The sequence below is a fragment of the Plodia interpunctella genome, chromosome 12 (assembly GCF_027563975.2).
Source record: "Plodia interpunctella isolate USDA-ARS_2022_Savannah chromosome 12, ilPloInte3.2, whole genome shotgun sequence".
Classification (NCBI taxonomy): Eukaryota; Metazoa; Arthropoda; class Insecta; order Lepidoptera; family Pyralidae; genus Plodia; species Plodia interpunctella.
Genome location: NC_071305.1, coordinates 4,913,328 through 4,935,397, shown reverse-complemented (window position 1 = coordinate 4,935,397; position 22,070 = coordinate 4,913,328). Strand labels below are relative to the sequence as shown.

The following is a 22,070-nucleotide window of genomic DNA, read 5'->3' as shown; positions in this document are numbered from 1 at the left end:
CAAATGATCATTGTTGAGAAGAAATGTCGAAAGCTATTACCAAATATTCCTCAATAATGTCCATTCATTATAGTAGAAGTGACCGATGAAATCCACTGTACGAATCACAGCGGGCCCATCGACAGCGCAAATCCCTTTAAGAGCATATCAGCAGGGATTCCGGATGAATGTGTTCCCACAATATCCGCGTTATTTCCGTATTTTGGATATTCCATACAGAAATACACATAGAAAGAATACACATGGAAAGAAATTAGTTAAACTTATAGATAAAAAATATGGCTGTATAAATGGAAACTTAAATTTAATTTCTTATTAGCGATTTGATTAGATGTGAAAATTTTAGATGACGACAAATTCTACATAAAAAATATTGTCAAATGTGAGCCAAACTTTACCACATAGTATTTAAGAATAGTTTCTACTTTTTAAAGAAGATATTCATCATATTTTCAAATAAATATTGAGCATTAAAGAATGTACTATTTTGGAAGCTGTATGGTAAATTATGAAACAAAATATTCTGATTATAATTTATCTATAAAATTATGAAACATAATATATTTTATAGGTAATATAAAAATATATTTTCCGAATTAAATTTCCAAATATAATTTCAACCTGAATCGCTATTAAATAAAACAACTTGGAATGTATTTCAAAGTAATTCCGATTTGAGCAAAAACTTTAAACATTTATTAAAGTTTGCAAGTCGGAGATCAAAGGCGTGATTCTGAAGCTGTTTCAATACCTAAGCTTTTTGTGGTTAGAGGTTCAGTAAATATGATCTAAAAGGGTAATTTGTAGTTGGTAAAATGTGTTGACTTGATATTTTATATGACTAGCTTTTGCTTGCTGCGCGAATTTTCCAAGGAAACAGTTTTTTTTTCATGATGAATCAACATTCATACAAGGACGTACAAGAACATAAGGCAACCCTTATGTTCTTGTACGTCCTCGTAACTAGATAAATAAATATCGTAAATTTTAAAAATCAAGTAGATAAAGCTACTAAAATAACAAAGTTACTTTCACATTGGAATCACATTGGTTGAGATTGGGATTCGAATTGGAAAGACAAATGGAACTAAGAATGAAATTTGAAAAGACTATTTACAATCGATTTAACTCTCTTATCATTTCTTATAGTTTATAAGTAGATTAATAAATAGAATTATAGGCAAGTATCTTTTCTATATTTTCAAATTCCATGATAAAAATATTTATGTGGATTTGTTACACATGTCACAAATGCTTTTAAAGTTAATTTTGAAAATAATAATGAGAAAAACAAATTCTGAAATCGAGCGGAAAATTCTTGGAGAACACGGTCTCGGATAGACGGGCGCGTGGGTTCATTTCCCGCTCGATTCCAAATTTCTTTCTTTATTATTTTTAAAGATAAAAACATTAGTATCATCGAGTACTAGATAATATTACGTTTAGAAAAATCAATAAATAAATAATAAACATGATTGTGAAAATAACCTCGTAATTAGAATAAAAAAGTTAATTTAAATAAATCTTACTCGACCTTACCTCCAGCTGAAGATTTTAACGAAAATAAATTCAACAAGTAAGTGCGGCCATCGCACTCTCATTTGCATTTATTAATTGAACTTCTTCCATAGAAAAACATACGAGAACTGGCAAAGAAGAACAAAATTATGTTGAAACTTTGACGAGCCTGTGGAAGTAAAATTATAGCGACTTTTTTATTCTCTTCTTGTACCAACGAGTATCTATTAAATTGGGCCTAAACTGCAAAATATTATGAATTATACATAACAAATTTTATGAATGTGTACATAACAAATTTTACCTTACTGCCGGCCTGTGCTGGCTTCGCTCCTTAAAGTAACATAGGAAAGTAAACGTCTAAACTTTCCTCAGGAATTACACTATCTTTAGGTGGTATCTCATAAAGTCACTGATCCATTGCTACAGAAAGAGGTTTATTTTATTTATGACATCCACTTACTAATACACATACTTCAAAATTTCATAATGAAAATGACCTGATTACTAATTTGTACAATTTCACTGATTAACTGTCTCCCCCATTTCCCATTTCTGATTTATTGTTTTGTAATGAAATGATTTCCAAGATTCAAAGTCGCAATTAATATTTATAATAACCATATGTATATTAATTGTGTCGTTCAAAGCGACGGATTGTCGAGTCGAATCAATTTCATGTCCATTTAGAGGAAGCACGTACATCAAACAAGCTCTCACATAATATTTGAGTTGGTCTAATCCTCAGCGAGTCTCGGTCGAGGCGTCCTTTATACAAACATGGCGAACTTTAGTCGCACTGTAAACGAAACGAAGCGAGTTTGCTCATTAGCAACCACTAAGAAAAAGGTAACAGGTAGGTATTAAGAGAGCACTTTATTGAGAGAATTATTCTAGTTCCACGTGGTTGCTGGTTTATTTTTTTAATATCACGTCTTAATATCTTCTGGGGTAAAGAGGATCATGGATTGCGAATTCGAAGGCCACATTCAACTGTTAATTTACGGTTTTATTTATGGGTGCTGATGATTTAGGTACTACCTAATAACACACGATGTTTATACACAAAACAAATGGTCTCATTTTCAAAAAGTTGACAAGCAAACAATTATTGTAATATAGATCTCACACTAATTAAAAGTTGAGTTGTAATGTTTGTTATTTCTAGCTCTAAACGTTATAGTTTGGACAAAGTTTCCGGACTGTCATAATTGTAATAGTGCTACTTTACCCTGGGCTATTCGAAACCTCTTACCTTAACTAAACACAACGATCATATGGGTCTTAATTTTATTTGAGGGTTTAGTGTTCATTTTTATTTTTGAATGAAATCTTTTACAATTAAATGTCACATCAGCCTAATATTGACATTTTTGATAACAGTTTACATAGGTTTACTTATTAGTCTATGTTTTATGTTTTTGTCTAGTAAGTACTTATGTTTCTTGGTTCACAGCACGTGTTGGGCTGTGTGTAGCTTTTATAATAAATATATAATGTAAATAAATAAATTCAGAACATTATTATTTATCTATTTTCATTGAACTCCAACTGTTACGCTAAGGATTCCACCGCCTTTCTGAGCTGTGTTTGACTTGACTGACACCGTTGCGACAATATTGACTATTTGTATAGGATATTTACACATTACTGGTTAGAGCTGGGGCAATGAGTGCTTTAGTATCTTTAACTTGCCTTACTTGACATACATATTTTACCTATCATTTTATTGTCTAGTGTAGACGTATGCGCTATATTATTTATATTTTAATATATATGTAAGTATATGTCGGAAGATGGATAAAATTGGGACGCGCACACTTGCAAAAGCCGCCGTGTCGCTATATGTCATCGTCCCTACCATTGTTTGCCTATAAAAAGGGCAGTAGCATTGAGGCGGCACGCATTTAATATAGATGCATCTTAACGGCTGAGAAAGGAACTAGAAACACGCTCCGATGAGAGAGAAAGATTACTATATTATCAGGATTAATGGACTTCCTTAAAGAGACGAAATCGCTAAATGAAGAAAGTTGATTCTATAAAAGCGAACATTACAAAGGGGTTGGCAAAAGGGGTGAAAATCAACAACGGGGTCAAGCCAATAGAAAAAGCTAGTGTCAATATAAATTTGTTTCTTTTTACATCGCTGTCAATAAAAGAGAGTAATTTAAAATCGAGAGTCACTCCCGCCTAACAAGTTTTTCCATATAAACTTTTTTCATCATAATTTACGTGGCCTGATTTTTATTTTGGGAACTCCCTTCGCTCCCTATTAATTTTCTATTCATCTTCTCGTCCCATCCGCGCACCCTTTCGCTGTGTTTATTTTTGTTTTACATTGATCAACACACCTTTTGCAATACAAGTATTATAACATAGCTGTGTCTGGGCAACATCTGAGCTGTGATCAATTTGTTTCTGTGGCACATATTGCATTAAGGCCAAAATCTAGTTTACTAAAAGTTCTTATATGTTCTAAGAGTAGGTTGCATCAGTCAAGTCTGATGTTTACTTTACCTGCGCAGAAAAACGCAACGCCTTGGTGCAACTCACCCTAAGTTGTAAGTTGGTAAATTGTTTCTATTGGCATGATCCAAAGGCCTTCTATCATTCAAATTCAAAATTTGAAAGATTATTTATTTGTGCAGGAAAATATAACCAGAACAGAACAATCGTAATTTGTTTAGTATTTCATTGAAACATCTGAGGTACATTAGTTTGATAAAGCAATTAAATAAATTTCTAGACGTAATCGGATTACGATCGCATTCAGTCGACCATAAATTGTTGGCAGCGAGAGATTTAGAAATAGAATATACAAAATATTATGCATATATATATAAATAGTATATGCATAATATTTTATGTTCTCGTCTCTGTGTAAAATAATTTCAAAAATAATATATTGGAAAATCTTAAGTATTTAAGTATATAGCAGAAAACGTTTTTTACGGAATCCTCGGTTCTCAAGTTGAACACTCGCACTTGACCGATTTTTTATCCTAAAATTCTAAGTAATTTCTAAGGATACAATATTATTTATACACAGCGGTAACAGAAGACAGCTAATTCATTATTCTATTGTAGTCGAAAAGGAAATAAGGGGTTGTGCATAATCAATGGACTTCAAGGGTCCCGCGATTTCAATATTGAATTTCTTCTAATAGGCAATCAACAAAAGCTTGACGTGGGTAGAATAGACAGCGGTCAAAAGAGCTTCCAAAGAAGCTCAGATTGACTTGCTCATAATATCACGAGTTGAACTAAGTTTAATTGGAGAATTTTTCTGATAAATTTTCATCTTTTGGAGTTCGTAAAAACGAGATTCTTTCAGTTTGTTGGCTGAACATTTTCGGCTATTAGATAAATGAGCAAAAATGTGATTTAAATTTTGAAAGTGATTGCTTACAAAATGAAAAACTCATTATTATTTTAATTTTTGTTACAGATTACTGACTACATATCTACTAATTAGGTAAGTACTAAACACAGTCATTTCTAAGAATTATGCACTGGCACTCCGTTTAAATGGAAATTTAGAAAAAAAATACAAAAGAGACGACTGATGAATAAAACATTGTTTTTTTTTTAAGCGAGCGGCCGGCCTGCCATTTAACCCTCTTCGCTGTTGCAGTCTAACAGCTTTCAAGGCGCTTCTAACCTATATTCGTCTCATACGATATATACGGGAGGAATCAAACTCCTAATTTTTAGCTATAAAGAAAGTTATATCATTAGCGTAATTAGCAGAACGTAGCCCTGCTATGACGCGTGAGGCTATGAAATGGCGTAGAGTTCCTACGAGAAAGTCAAAGGAAACAGTCGACCGACCGCGACGGAGCCGTTTCTACTTTCAAGGGCTCTACGCGCTTGTAGCTTTTTGTGACGTCACACTTCGGAATGAGTATGCTTGCTTTTGACCGACTGCCAAGAAGGAGTATTCATGATATATTATAAAATGCGAATAATTGTGAGAATATACGTACTTGATGGAAAAAATACAGAATTTTGACATCGTATCTAAAATAATTAAATTCTATATCTAAAATAGAAAATGTGTATGTTTATTACTTACAAATAACAAATAATAATTACATACGTCATCGCCGTGTTGAAATCAATGTATTAGTCTTCAACATTTTCTTATACCTTCATTCTACATATTAAAATCAAAACACAAGTGCTATTAATGCATATTTTTTGAATTCTATAATCCAACAGTACAAAACAACCAAGCTAGCTATACAACTGAAATGATTTGTTTAAATAATTGTAGTGTGGGCTACTGGCCTAGAATATGATCATTCCAAATCCTCTCGTGGATATTGTACGATGTGACTAAAGGACATAGGCAACAACAGCATCCCCAAAGTTTGACTTCAGGCAGACAGCCGGATGAAAAGACTTAGCCAAATCATTAAAAGTCAATGGTTGACTATTTACGCAAATGCCCAGGGTTCGGGTCGTCACAGCTCCGAACGTAACCGAGCATCCGTTAAGATGAGACAGAGATTTATTACAATAATTAGGGAAAACTTTATCATGAAGTGTTCTTAGGGGCAGGATGGCATCCGAATTTAATTTGGGTCATATTTTAAACCCAAACAACTGGGTCGGAAACGAGTGAAGCCGCGGGGCACCCCAGTTATATCCTTTGATGTTCGGCGTCTAGGGCAAGGTCATAACAAGATATATAAATCTAGTTCATGTTGTTTTCCTGTTATTTTCCCCGTTTGAATCATATGAATTATACATTATATCCATTCCTAAATCAAATGGGTAATAGAAAAAAAATATGAATGAATTATTTTATTTTATAATAATAATTTATGGTAAAACAAAGTCAGAATGAGAAAATTATGGTCACAACACATGTTTAGGGTGAGTTGTATGAGTTAACTTTGAGGTTAACCTTAATCTGCGCGCTGCCGCTGATTAGACAAAATAGTGTAAATTGCGTTGTTATACACAGGTAAAAATTAACGTCAAAGTTGACTGATGCAACTAATGCTTTGGCTTAGTCAATATTACCACGCCAATTTTTCCAAGCTTTTTTTTCGAGATGAAGAGTGTACCATTCTGAACTTCTCCATACTTCAAACTACATGTATGCAAAATTTCAAGAAGATTGGGTCAGTAGATAGAGAGTGAAGATTGAGAATTTATAATTATCTTTTATATATTTGATATATATAAAAGATTATTATAAATTTTGATATATATAAAAGATTATTATATTTACTAAATTTATATAGTGTATAATAATAGTTAGATTAGATACGAATACAACAGATAATCCGTTCGATAGTTTACGAATTGAGGCAGAAATACAGTGGTAATCTTTTTTCTTTTTTATATAAAATATCTCAATTTGTAATCCCGTACAATATCGTACGCAGAGATACACCAGATGCAATTAAGGTCATATCGAGCTCTCCCGGCGACTATTTATAGCACAAGCAAGGACAAAACACCGAATCAATACAAGTGTACATGGGTGAATTTCACGAGCGTTTTAAACTCAATTAGTGTTTATTAAATTTTACCATAAACAGTAATCAATTTAATTATCCTTTTTTATAAATAAGTAAAATACTCGTACAATTTTATGAATGTCTAATTTAAAACAAATGGTTATTTATTTTTTTTAAATGTCGGACACTATTGAAACGCTACACGCCGCGTTCAAACGCTCGTGAAATTCACCCACATTGGCTTTGTCTCTCAACTGCGCCTATTATAGAAGTACTTTATAGCAGCCTTATTGTCACGTCTTCGTCTTTCACGAGGCATACAGAGCCAGGAGTTGCGAAATTCTAAAGTATGATGAGGTTGTTAGTGGAGTTGAGATTACATAGTGACAGACTAGCCCATCGCCTTTGAAATGAATCTCCTTTTCCCTTGATTAACTTTTACATTCTGCGTGGAAGGCAAAGCAGATAGCATATTCAATTTTATTGAATTCACTCCCAAACCAGCATGTAAGACTAGAATATAAGCTAATATATGTGTAAATAAATTTGCGATAAGTCCGCCTTTGCGCTCATTATGTTTGAATACCTCGTTGTAACTTATGACTAATTTGTGAACGGTTCAATAAAGAGTTTATCTATCTATCTATAAGGAGTTAATAATTAATATTTTGATATAAATTTTGATATTATTTGTAAAGTAAAGATGATGTCCAAAATAATATTAATATCATCTTATCACACATAAAAGGAAGATATCACAGCATTGACGACAATATGTCTATCTCTCTGTAAAAACGTAACAAAAAGGTCCAAAATATAGGTATTTAATACATTTATCTCTAAGTATGTTAATGAATATAAATCTACATACATTTCAACATACAATAACTAACCATGGAATAAGCAGCAATATTTTTAAATTGTTTCAAATTTATTTTTCCGTTATGCAAAATCTACGACCATCAATGAGTTTGTTAGCATAAAGTCGGGATTATAAAGCGTTTACTAACTTCTTACTTCAATAATGTTAATAAATATTTAGTAGGGAAGTTGGGCCGGAGCTTTCAATATAAAACCACTTGAGGAAGCCGCGACCAAGTGTTGCCTATTAGGGGATCATAAGGGTGATATGTTAGATCCCTTTTGCTACCAAATTGCGGGTTTTTAAAAGTAACTGTACATTATGTTTCCTAAATTATCTACTCTGTAATTTTTACAAAGATATTTTTAATTTTTGTCTCAGGGGAAATATGACAAGATATACTACACTCACAATTTTAGGGACAACTATTTCGTAAATAGTTATTATTTAATATGAGAAATATTTTGCGAAATTCTGACTTTTGGCCGAACCCGAACCTTTCAAAAAGCAATGTTTCATTTTCAACATAGATATCTATTTATGTAAAAAAATTGTTTCGACGGCTTGGAAGTTTCGGCTGAATTCGAGAAACCGAGGTCAATTACTTACTCAAATACAAAATATTTTGATTTGGACTGTCTTGAGTCTACAGGTTTGAGCATACAATAAAAATACCCAAAAAATGTAATAAAAATTAATCTCAAATAAATGGAGCTTCGTTCAAATGTAAAACCAAATCGTTGCCCTAATGAATTGTGAAAACAATTATTCCTTTATCCATCCCTCACCCTTAATGAACACAAGAATTAATAAAAATTCCGGCCGCGACCCGATCCTAATCTTGAAATTACAATTACTCAACGATTTTAACCTTAAAGCGCAATTCTAGAAAAGCTACGAATGTAAGTAAACCTGATATTTTTTTTTTCAATTATTCTATGCTATGAATGTTCACTATAGCCTTATTACTCAATCGGCAACATAAACTAATGCTTTTTTAAAATGACTTTTCAGATATTGATTATTTAAAAAAAAACAACAGTTTATTTATAACGGACAATATTTTAATAAGGTATATCCTCCGAACCATTAATTTTAATGTCAGTATAAATATTTAATGAATAATATTTTACGGAAGAGCGAATATGGAAACCTCCCACGCGCCTCCCACACATATATAACCTTGTTATAAATTATATGTGCATCGTGCATATCATATGTACACTTTACAGCAAGAGCAATGGGTCAAGGTAGCGCTCAAACTCGTTATCGGGAGGTACCTAATGCAATTCCTGCGGCCGCTGGGTCAAGAGCGTTTAGCGGTTAGTTTGTATATCTTCCAGTCTGTGGACTTCCAGTACTCATTTAGTTTGATTAAAACCAACTCGGTCTAAACTAATCATTGGAGAAACTCTGTCTCAACTGATGACTACGAAATTTCGGGAGATCCTCGATTAGCGAAATTAAAATTGGATTCCGAGTGACAAAGAGACAAATGATCCCATTTTTTGTAAAATAATTAACAAAATATTTTATTTGAAATAGGAATCACAAATGCTAGGCAGAATATAAGATTTCATAATTGCGGTTAGTAAAGAAATACTTAAAAAAAGAAAAAGATATCAAGTCAATATTTTGATTCATTACGCAAATATAACAAAGTTGCGTATCTTCATTACCCGAGGCCAATTAGAATTAAGATTTTGTTGCGGTTCGTAAAAAGTGTTGACTTTGATCGTTTTTCTCTCCAATAAGTCTCCAATTTGATTAAAACAAAGAACAAAATAACTCGAGCTTGATTTTTGATATGCACCATGGAGTGACTGGTGATATTTTTTTTAGATTAGCCACTTTTCACGTATGTATGAATGTTCATGTTATATACTGTACCTATACATTATACACCTAGTACCTATATCTAAGGCTACCATTACTAACATAAGTTTGACTTCCGTGAGCAACCCTTACAAAAATAACGGTTCAGAATATTTTATAATGAAATTATTTCTTGAGGATGAAATTAAAATAATAAACCGCTTTTTTCTTTCTTATCGGTGTGTTATTGCTACCACTGGTGTTATTCATCGATGTCAGTCAGGTGGTTTACTCAAAGACATCTGAAAAAACTTTTAGGATTACCTATCGCCATCGGAATGGCAAGTAGTAGCTCACGATATTTTCCTTCGCTAGAAGTAAATTGTGGCCTATTTAAACTACTATACATAAGTCAGATTGATACACAAACTAAAGTTGAATAGGATTCACACCTGCAAAAAAGCACTCATACATACTGCGCAATGTTCGCGCATTCGCGTCGGCATTTGTCTGAGTTCGGCGACAGTGTGGAGCTAGCATAAAATTAATATAAAGCTGCATTATGTATATTGGAGAATCGACTGAAGCGTGTTTTGACAGGATTTTAAAGGAAAATCGTTTCAGATCCGCCCTAAAAAGATTTACAAGGTATTTCGTCAAATCGAAAACCATCTGCTGAAACGGTTCGGGGATCATTTTTCAATAATCTTCGGATTTCTCGGATTTCAGGTGTTATATTGGAATAGGCGTGTTATTTATTGGGGTTTCTAATGCTTAGCATTATTTTTGTGGTGTTTATAATATTTTAAGTAAGTACGTGTGTTTGTGTTTGTATATTCGTATTTGTGAACAGTTACACAAGGATCGATGTTATTTATATTATTTATTTATTACTTTTGGCACACTTGTATTTTTTTATTTAATATTGTACTTATGTTATTTTTTCTTATTTTAATATTACAAATAAATTTACCTCTAAGGATTATTATTACACAAGTATATTAAAATGTTATTTATTATTAAAACAATTTTCTGAAAAGAATATTTCTTTTCGAAATCAAAGAATAGTTCTTTTCGAAAACAGTACATTAAATTGAAATTAAATACCGGTTTGAAGAAACTTATTAAGCAGCTTATTAAGCTATAAAAAATTATGTACTAGTTGCGCCCCGAAGCTCTACCTGGAATTTTGGTGTAAAACATACTTTATGTATTATTCCAGGTTGTACTTTATTTTAAATACCTAATTATAACTTATGTTTGTACCGTAAATGGTGCAATTAAGAGTTCATCTATCTATTTTACCAGTGAGATACACAGTAAGTATTTCTTCGAAATGTGTGTACTAGATATTGCGACATTTAGTTATTTACATATTCGAATACAAACTTTTGACATTAAATTATAAAATAGTAGAAAATTCTAAAAACAAATGTAAAGCTACTTGGGACATAATTCAAAATAAAACTGACAATCACAAACAAAATAATGACATTAAATCTATTCATATTGACGGAAAAGATATACATGACCCACAAAAAATTGCTGAAACATTTAACACATACTATTCTAATATACCTGATGTCCAAAATTCATCTAGTTCTAGCTCGAATAATTTTAATAAAAACATGAAAGAAACAAATTCGTCTATGTTTCTTTCGCCATGTGATGAAGAGGAAATAGTTAAAGTAATACAATCGCTAAATAATACAAAGTCGGTTGGTTACGACGATATTCCAACATTTGTATTAAAATCTTGCAGCAAATTATTAGCACCAGTATTGACATATTTAGTAAATTTATCATTTGTAAACAGCACATTTCCAACAAAACTTAAAGTAACAATAATTAAACCGCTGTTTAAAAAAGGAAGTAAACAGGATATCAACAATTATCGTCCCATAGCCTTAATCCCAGTTATTTCTAAAATATTCGAAAAAGTAATGTTAAAGCGAATAAACTCATTTATTGATAAACATAATATTATAATTGAAGAACAAAATGGATTTCAAAAGAATAAATCAACAACTTTAGCGGCTTTCTCACTCATGTTTAATATAACTCAGAACATTGATAATAAAAAACCAGTGCTGACAGTATTTTTCGATATGACGAAGGCATTCGATTTTGTAGACCATAGCTTACTTCTTAAAAAACTTGAAAACTATGGTATTAGAGGCTTAGCAAACGACTGGATTAAAAGTTATTTAACAAACAGAACACAGTGTGTGGAAGTTACTCGTATTGATAAAAAATTACAATGCGAAGCATATAGATCTTCCTATCAAGTAAAAAAATATGGGGTGCCTCAAGGAAGCATTTTAGGGCCGGTCCTATTTCTGTTGTATATAAATGACATTAAAACAATAACTGACTATAAATGTAACTTATTTGCTGATGACATCTCAATAACAATACTAGATACGAATGACAATATTAATTATGAAACTGCAATTAATCAAACCATTGAATCAACGGCAAGGTGGCTTAAGTCCAACAATATGTTTGTTAATGTTGATAAAACAAAATATGTAGTGTTTTCTAATTACCAAACCAAACATTCTAGTTTGAATATAATATGTGAAGGTCAGAATTTAACTAAAGCCAATGAAATTAAATTTTTAGGATTAACATTAGACCAACACTGCAACTGGAAATCACATGTCGAAGGTGTATGTAACAAAATTAATAAATTTGTATTTGCTCTTAGAAAATTGAGACGAGTCGCTAACAGTAATATTGCTCGTACAGCATATCACGGATATGTGTCATCTGTTTTGAGGTATGGTCTTATCTTGTGGGGAAACTCAACAGATGTGAAAAGAGTGTTTTTAACGCAAAAAAAATGCATAAGAGCATTATGTGGTGTAGGTCCTTTGGAATCATGTAGACCTCTATTCAAAAAACTGAATATTTTAACATTAACTTCAATGTACATTCTTGAAGTCGGAATATTCGTAAGGTCACACATGAACTTTTTTACAAGAGTTAGTGACATAAGCAGAAAATTCAGACATAGAGATCCGTCTCGTTTGATATTACCTATTTGTAGAACCTCTCTCTTTAGCAACAATTGTTATGTTATGGCGACAAAAGTTTATAATAAAATACCAAAATGTATTAGAGAATTGCCAAAAAAGAGATTCATTTCGGAATTGAAAAAATGGCTGTTACATCATTCATTTTATGACATGAATGAATTTTGGAACACAAAATGAATAAGTTCTTATCATTAAGTTTTGACCTGATTGTGACATACCTAGTACTTATTATCTGAAAATGACAATTCTTTATATTTAATAACATTTTAATATTTTTAATGACAATGATTATTATTATTATTTTTTTATGAGTAATTGTAGAATAATTAAATTAAATTCATAGATATAAATTTATTAAAACACACTTATATTTACATGCCATATTTTTGGCGAAGCATGTCATAGTACCCACAAGTTCTGTAACATCTATTTGTACCGTGCTTTGTGTAAATAAATTTATTTCATTTCATTTCATTTCATTTCATTTCATTTCATTTCATTTCATTTCATTTCATTTCATTTCATTTCATTTCATTTCATTTCATTTCATTTCATTTCATTTCATTTCATTTCATTTCATTTCATTTCATTTCATTTCATTTCATTTCATTTCATTTCATTTCATTTTGCATTTATAATATTTGGTGAGTCTTGATTACTTGGAAACTTAATTATTACTTTTCAATCAATATTTTCTATAAAAGTAATAATTAAAAAGAAGAAAGTTTCAACTTTTTGAAGAAAAGTCTAGACCAGATTGAATGAAAATTAATTTGATTGAAACAAAGTTGAATTGAGATAAATGGTTCGGTCAATGTCATTGGACTTAAATCATTGTAACCGCAAATTTAACAAATGAATAAATATATTAGGACAAATCACACAGATTGAGCTAACCCCAAAGTAAGTTCGAGACTTGTGTTATGGGATACTAACTCAACGAACGTTTGATCGTCCTCGCTGCTGGGACACTGGCCTTCTCTATGGATAGATAAGGAGAATGGGCCATGATCCACCACGCTGGCCCGATGCGCATTGGTGGATTTTATCGACCGCAAATACAACCGGGATCAATGCCTTACGAAGTTCGAGATAATAAATTCAATCTAATCACTAAATACCATTTAATTACCCATCCAATGACCGACTATAGCGAAAGTGACTTACAGCCACTATCACAGATAGAGCGTGTTAACTACTGAGCCTCCTCAAAACGTATGTTATAACATAAATTACAGGCGACATCTCCTAAATCATTTCGGTAGAATACCACACATAAAGGTTAATTTTACTCTCATTTGGTTGCCCATTAAGTTTTTCTATCTCGTATTCATTGACCTAATTCATTTATTATTACACTCGATCCATCTGATTCCCAATTCGAATAACCATCGTACCGCAAATAATCCTTTTACAAGAAAAAAGACACGGACGTCTCACTAAACGGAACGGAAATGGACCGATAATACAGAAAAAAACTGGGAATTCTAAAGGGGAGGGTACCCTTGTCAACGTGAAGGAAAATGACAAGGACTTCCCGTTCCCCAGCCTGCCTTCAAACTTCTAAAGAAAACCAAAGAATATACATTACAACCTTTGACAAAAAGAATGCCGTCCTCAGTTCAATCTGTGCAGTTTCGTTCAGGCTCTGTGATATATTATGTGAAAAGCTCCCATTGTCCACAAATTTTTATTAGTATTGGCTGTAGGTATTTTTTTATTTTTGCTATCCTGTAAATTTTTGTGAAATGAAAATTATAAACACAGAGTATAGGTAGGTTTAGAGCTGTTGTTAATATATTCAAAAATTACGTGTTAATAATACATTTACAGAAGTCCTTATATCATGCCATCTCCAGTATAATATATATGTATAATGTTATTATGAATTTTGTAAACGGCCTACCTGATGATGTCAACACTCCTTGGGAATGCTAATGTTGTCTATCAGCTGCCAAGGCTAATGTGATTGTCATGATCTTTCTGTTTTTTGTATTATATATTTATAGATATATATATGTATCTTTTATGCGTATGTATTGTTTATACGTCTTTACTTATATAATATCAATTTATTCTACTGTATAGATTTAGGCTTGCTTACACGAAATTTATTTTGTTATTCTGTGTACACTTTATTGGATTATAGATTAGTTTGATAATTATTGTTAAGTCAATATTCTGTACTTCATTGTCTGTAATCTGTTTGTGTGCCTTTTAAATAAAATAAAAAAATAAAAATAAAATGTGAGGATTTGTCCTATTCTAGGGCGGGGCTTCATTAATTAAAAAATAGGAAGTTTTCCAAAAATACATATATAAACATCCAAGACCCGGGTCAATCAGAAAAAGATCATTTTCTATCATGACCCGACCGGGGATCCTACCCGGGACCTCTCAGTTCATTGGCAAGAACTTTACCACTGCGCCACCGCGGTCGTCAAATATGTTTGTATATGATTTTTTAAATATCATAAATATCGCTGATGAAAACATGACTTGGAATTTCTAAAAATGAAAAGGCACGGTCGGTTATTAATACAATATTCTGCCATCATAGGAGGGCAAAATATTCCAAAAATTCAATATGACTGTAAGCTTTTGTTTGAGACAGGTACGGTACGGATTTGGTATTTTGATAAAATGCATGAAAGTCTTTACTATCGATGTTATGAATAAGTTTTATCTGGAATAAATATCCGCCACTTTTTGTCACAGGTATGGAGGAAAATCGGTTTTTGTGGGAAATACAGACGTAATAATTACGTTTTCTCCTTCGTTGTAGCGTTGGGCTGTATCTAAAGACTAACAATGCCTGGAACTAAAAATACGACTTCTTACTCTAGGACATTATTAGCTGTTCGGGGCACCTATGAGATTACGATTATAAGATTACAGCAATAAATACATGACAACACAGCCCTCTTGTAAATATTTGATATCGCACCTCGTCGCTCCGCGTCGCGCCTCTTTGTCGCATTTGTAGTTGAGCTAGGACTCAGTCATACTCTTCATTCCTCCAAACAATGCCCAATGTTGCTATGAATTATTGTTGAACTGAAACCACAACATTATTTAATAACCGGCCGGGCCTTAAATAATTTTCTCAGCCCATCCAAATTGCGTCGACCCTCGTCGCTGAGACTCGTGTCATTGAAACAAGCTTTTGAAGAGGACGATCACGAGCTTCGGTTCAAATTTAGGTATATATTTTTCATCCTTTTATAACTTTTTTCAACGTCCATAATAACAGAGACCCTAAACATGAAAAGGATAATGGGCTACAAAATACAAGTACTTACATACATACTCGCATTCTGTAGATAATACGTAATCTAATAATATTATTAGATTACGTATTATCTACACTTTGATAATTTTAGTTACACTTTTTTTTATTTTTCCTCATCTACTTCTCGTCCCCATTGCTGTATTATTAATTTATCTTTACTATTAGCTTCAGTCCATATCATCAGAAATTACACATACACATATATTTAGTTTTGACATAAATAAAACTACGGTAACTTGACCGAGGAGACTACTATAGTTCAAAACAGTACTATTGCACTTCATTCTTTGCTGGATGGGGTCTGTAATCCAATCACGCCAATTACACTAAAACACTTTTGTTTCTATATTTTGATCATATTGCAGTCTTGTTTACAATTTTTTGTACAGCATTTAACAATTTCAGTTTGTTTTTTCAACAAGCAAACAAAAATGGTTTCGAATATTAATTAAACGGTTCATAGCTTATTTTTGCCCATACAATCGCGTTTTGTTTGTCGTACTGGATTTCTAATTAAATTTACTTTTGTGTGTTGTGATAATAAAATTTCAGTGTTCAGAAAAGGAATTTTTTTAACGTACGTTATAAGCCAAGCTTTGATAAATAGATGTAAGTCTCTCTTCAGTTCAATTAACTCACCCTATAATTAAAATGATTTCAAGGAAACAAATAGAGTGGATGGAATGAAAATTCTATTATACGTCCTATTATTAAAAATATTCATAAACATACATTTGTTAGTTGCCCCAAAGTCATGAAATACGTGTATTTTAACTAAATACATATATTACAAACTACGGTTTGTACCCAGAGACGGGTTTAAGCCCAGTACCTATTTACCCAGTTTCTTCTACTTCTACTACTACCTTTCTAATAGTTGAGTTTGCGACTTTTTGGGAAGAATCTGGGAAAACACTGGGCGGAATCCCATTTATGTTTATCCCATTCATATTCAACATTCATTGAATTCAAGCATGTTTGATTTTTAATCAAACAAACTATGTTTCGTCAATGTATGTTGTGTATGTATTCGCAACAATCACAAGCTTTGTCATTATAAAATAGTAAAATAACATTATAAAATAGTATACAAACGACAACATACTTCAAAATATACACATAATCATCTAAAAGGCCACCGCGTATCGTATCCGGCTCAAGTGCCCATAATACTCGCTGCATTTCCCCGTCAACAGATGCATCTATGAGGCTCACAATATATCACATCCTATTCTGAGAGTCGCAGCTATTTTCAAAGTATTATTATGCCGAGCTGAGGTGATAGCAAAACATGAAGGCACCTGATTCTGTTTTCAACACTGCCTAAGTCTAAGTCATGCCAAGTCAGTACTCGTGGCATCTTGTAGCATTTTATCCTTAAGACTTTACAAAATATGTCATCCCATTTTCGTTGGACTTGAGATTAGTCAGGAACGATATGAAGGGGACACCGAACCGACATTTAGATGAAACGTTCTCGAAATAATGAAAGAGAACCGAATCTATAATCGAGAATCCATCACCATCCAAAGACATCATTTGAGTGACGATTTCTTTCGCCCCCATGCGAAGAAGTAAAAAAAGCTGACATTCCCATAACCTGGTAATGATGCTTGCAAACATTGAGTATCATTGAAACTAACATTTAAAAGAGACTTAAGTTCATTATTAATGGCCATATTCAGATAACATATTTCATTTGGATAAAGTCATACTCGAGATGTTGTCAACATGTAAGTCAATTTCGGCACAATATATTACATTTTCGAAATACTTAAATCACCAACTAAACTTCACTGGCCTTCGAATTATTGGAACCTATACGTGAAAGCTTTTACAAATCATTCTATGCCTACGTTCGGATTCTTACCCAGCGTCATAGCTGAGCTACAAAAGGTTCAAGGCAAAGCGACGCTGCGCAATGCAACAAACTGTGGCGTGTAATCTTTTTAGATAAATATTAATAAAATAATATTTTTCGATAATAAGAAAATAATATTTTTCGCTTGACTATTTCTCATTAACAGCTATGTTTTGATTCAATGAAAATTCACACAATTAATATTCATTCAATCTTTCAGAGCCAATGCCATTAATATTAATTCCTATTTCACAGGTTTATATCCATAACAAAGTAAGTACTCATAACTGAAAAGCTGTACAATGCCATTATATAGAAACGTGAGCGCGATGCAATTTCGAAAATTGTATTCTCTTTGTTTTAGAGTTATTTTCGATAGAATCCCCTTTGTTTCACCTTCATTTCAGTGAAATGTAATTAAACGCAGCACGAGTACAGCAAATTATTCTCTGAATATTTACTAACGAAACTATTCTGTGCTCATATTACAATTAATTAGAATTCGTTGTAATTTTCATTTAATTAGACTACAGGTATAATAACAAATCTTTTGCCCTTAAATGTCATTGTTTATTGGATTTTTGGATATGGACAGTCTGAGTCAAAAAGAGTTCTCTATAGTAGTTTTTTAATTACACTATATCGAATTTACGTAGCTTCATTTTCTTTAAAACCATCGTAATCAAAATTGTCACATTGTAGATTGCAAATGCAAAAGTATTTGTGAGATACATTTGTTAGTCATACTCAATCACGAAAATGTACAGAACAACTTTCGATAAGATTTGGGGTAAAATAACTATGACCTGCAGAAACCACGGAAATGATGATGCCAGACTGGTGTGAGCTCAACTCTGTATTTTTATGTCCGTAATACAGGAGACACACTCCAGGAGTGCCTGCCGTCTTCGCTTCAAAGCCATGTAGTAATAGCACGTAGTAGATAACGTGGAATAGCACAAAGGTTATTTCGAAATATCCACGGGAGTCAAGTCGCGGGTCGCTCCTAGTATGCAATAACTGATGGTTGTTCTAAATATGGAAAGCCATTTACTTGGCAGCCCTCGTCGACAGCCTGTCATCTTTCAGGTGCTATCGGCGTAGCTCTAATGAACCGTCGGCTTTTGATGTACCTTTTTAAAAGCCAATGGATCGTTTGATACTTTTTTTTAATGAAATACTTTTTTCGTCACTTCTTACTTGTTTGTTACGGTTCTTTACCTTAAAAGATAAAACAAAATTCTTATAGGATCACTTTGGTGTGCGTCTGTCTGTCTATCAAAACCTATTTAGTCAAGAAAACGTAAAAAAAGCAAGTTGTTTGCGAAAAAATTATGGTAAGTTAACGCGGCCAAATTTTATGATTATTTTTGTCACATATTTTAAGATTTCACAATTTCACAAGCTGGGCAAAGGGTATAAGGGTAAAACCTAAATAATATAACAGAAAAATAACAGCATATTTTACGGAAATCTCGTTGCGTGAGTCCCACACTTTTTCCAGTTTTTCTAATGCAAATATCTAATTATAATTTTTTTACATGTCAGGGTCGGTTGCTCCAGTCAATTTTAACGTTAACTTTAAGCGGACAACTACAAAAATTACTCCATTTTGCCTTACCGACGGCGGCGCGTAAGTTAAATTTAACGTCATAGTTTACTGGAGCAACCAAGCTTTAGTAACTGACATCATTGTAATTATGAAATCTGAGATAGACTTTATGACTGAACACTTTCTTACGTTGCGGCTTAGATTTTGATCCCGAGAAGACAGAGGATTACTAATTTGGTTTAATTATTCGCAACCTACTTTAATAAGGCGTACCAGTGTGGTATCATGTTTGTACAGCTGATATTAGACATTTGGCGAAAATACCGTGTGTAAATTGATGTAGATTTTGTGAGACGACATCGGATGAATACGGAACACAGTCAGCAGCGGAAATTGATTGCGTAATACATTTCAAATATTTTATAGTAATGTCAATCAATATCAATCGTATAATTATTTGTAAGATATAGTTTATAAAGAATTTTTTAAATACACAGAAATTTCACGTCAAAATCTTTTCTCTTCCTAGCCAAAAACAAATCTTTGACAAAATCCGTCCAGCTGGTTTCACATAATTAAGTACCAAACATCCTCACTTTCGTATATATAATTCACTGGATGACTCCAGACTAGATGACTAGAGTCCACTTGCATGAAGTCGCGGACAGCAGCTAGTCAACAATATTTCATATAATTTTTCACGCCACTTTATGGTTCAGCTTCAATAACGTACTTTCACTTTAGGTATAAATCAATCCTGTAAACATGGAATTTGATTCTTTCGAAGTAGGTGTTGTATAAATTATACTTAGTTGCCAGAACATAATTATATTTTCATAGAATGCAATTATTAAAATCGGAATAAATGCTAAAAGCATTATCTAACAATCTTTGTTTGATATTTCTTATGTTTTTTTCTGTAAGTATATTAAAATATATTCATACAAACAGTCGCTACCAGATATAGTGTATATAAAATACATTATCCAGGCCAAGCAATTTCAAGGACCTTTCTGTAACCGTGACTTGGCGTAAAAACTTCCGTGCGTCGGCGTTGTTGCTTTTACGTAAATGTGCCGCGTTGTATCGTTTCCAGTGTACTTAGGATGATACCCAACAATATTATCCGGTATATTGTCTCGTGCGGGGAATGTGATAATATTGATTGTGACAGAGTAACCTCGCTTTTTGTGAGCAATATCGCGTATTGTTTGAATACAAAAGAAATAGAGTATTTTTTGTTACCGCAATAGTTTCATTTATTTATGGCATTCCAATCGTCAAAACAAATTAAGGAAAAGGGCGTGGCACTTCATTATCAACAGCCATTTAAAAGTCTGGCCTTCCTTACGGTTGGATAAGGAGTTTGGGCCATGACCCACAACGTAATCATATTTATACAAGTATAATATTATATCTACATGTACAATTTAATCTACTCACTTTTCCTTTTTTTTTCCTATAAAACATTACCTATTAAATATATTAGTAGCAAAACAATGTATCCAAAAGAGAAGCCTTTGATGTGTCTACGTTTGCATATATACACAAACTATCGAGAGTAAAGAAGAGTATGTAACTTATAAAAAAAGTAGGTAGTGTTATTGTTGAGAAACTGCATCCACCACCACAACTTCACACCGCAAATACCTGGAGTATTTTCAAGCTGTGACCACGGCGACTGCAATGTCGTTGAAAAGTCAGCAACAGGTTCGTGCTAAGTCCATTTAATATACTTAATATATTATGTACTTATCTGTTCAAAGTGCAAAGGTTTAAAAAACACTATCCTAATGCTTTGCTCTTAGCCAATGAAAGATTTTTTTTACTTATTCTGTATGAGCGATAATTTGTGTCACGTATCCCTCTTCATATTGGATGGCGTTTCAAACTTGGAACACCGTGAAATCGGTGACAACAGGTCAGTGCGTCTGTTCACTCATTACGTGTCGACAGAACAGCCTAGATTTTTTATAAATTGTCTCGTATTCGTTATTATCCTTGTAAAACAGGAAAAATTGAACAAAGCTTACTTCATAAAGTCACAGCCGAATCTTTAATTTTTTTCTTTTAATGTGTGACTGTACTTACTTTGGAACAATACAGACGATAACACAACCACGCACACGCTCAGATGAAGAGAGACAATACAATAAGAGTTTAGAAAAAATTTTATAGGGTGTAAAAATTAAGAAATCGAGCGGATTTTCCATGTGAAGTCCTGAATTTATTCAGCCCGAAATCTTAAACTTTTTCATTTGATAAAAAGCATGCAATAGATACTTGAGTTTTTGGAAAAAAATATCTTATTTGTAACAATGAGATACCTATTTTGATTATCACTATTTTTTTTTTCTTTGTGTTGATCTATGCAATTATATGATCTATGATTACGTACGGCTTAAGACGTAATGAAATGAATTAATTCGTCCAAAATGAAATGGTCTCTATAGCTCTGTGGTTAGGCTGTGGCGTGGGTTCATTTTTTGGGCCGAATCCTGAATTTTTCATTTCATTACATGTAATGTTATCAAAATTTGTTTAATAGCATGATCGTTCATGATTTATATAGTTTTGTTATACAAAGTATTGAATTTAGTGGAATTTCGGGACATAAACGATAGTAGCAGTAATTAATTACCTAATGGAACT

The 22,070-nt window shown here is 32.5% G+C and overlaps 1 protein-coding gene across 3 annotated transcripts in view; it reads left to right on the top strand.

Moving 5' to 3' along the window:
• Positions 1–22,070, top strand: part of rsh (radish) — a 200,271-nt gene that overhangs the window by 74,057 nt on the left and 104,144 nt on the right. For all 3 annotated transcript variants that reach the window (XM_053753024.2, XM_053753023.2, XM_053753025.2), the window contains one exon: positions 4,970–4,996. The gene's annotated coding sequence lies outside the window, so the exon portion shown is untranslated. The remainder of the gene's footprint in view (positions 1–4,969; positions 4,997–22,070) is intronic.